Source organism: Helobdella robusta, assembly GCF_000326865.2.
Source record: "Helobdella robusta unplaced genomic scaffold HELROscaffold_65, whole genome shotgun sequence".
In the NCBI taxonomy this organism is placed as follows: Eukaryota; Metazoa; Annelida; class Clitellata; order Rhynchobdellida; family Glossiphoniidae; genus Helobdella; species Helobdella robusta.
The window spans coordinates 567,765-568,438 of NW_008705364.1; positions in this window are offsets into that span (position 1 = coordinate 567,765).

Sequence of the window (674 nt, forward strand, 5' to 3'; positions counted from 1 at the left end):
ATGATGATGATAAGAGTGAAGATAATGATGGATGTTTTTGTTGATTTAAGGAAGTATATTTTGATGATGACGACGATGATGATGCTACCAATGAAGATGATGGTGACGAAGATGATGATAGTGAGGATGAAGATGATGATGATGACACGTGATCAATAATGTAAGATGGACGGGTACTCACGTGACACGGCACGATGTTGGAATGAACTGTTTGTTCGTTGTTTGTTTGTTAGTTGTTTATTTGTTTGTTTATTTGTTTGTTTGTTTGTTCATTTGTTTGTTTATTCATTTGTTTGTTTGTTCATTTGTTTGTTTGTTCGTTTGTTTGCATATTTTTATTTTTGTTTAATTGTTGTCACATTTTAAATAAAACAGTATTTTTTTCCAATAAAGAGACAACTTGAAAAATGAAATACCTGCCCAGTCTAACCTTTAACACAGCGATACCCGGCTTCGAGATAGGGCTTGAGGTCTTCTGGGCATGGCTTGTACTTGGAAAACTCAGCATTGGGAACTTTAATTTCGCATCTTCGTCTTCCGGAGCATTTGGCGTCTGCTTCGACGATGACGTCAGTCGAGCATCCAACATGGCCGTAGCTGATTTTTACGCAGCGGTTAATGTGCATCCGTCCGTAGCGAGCGTGCGTGATGATGATGACGTGGCTGGGCGGACA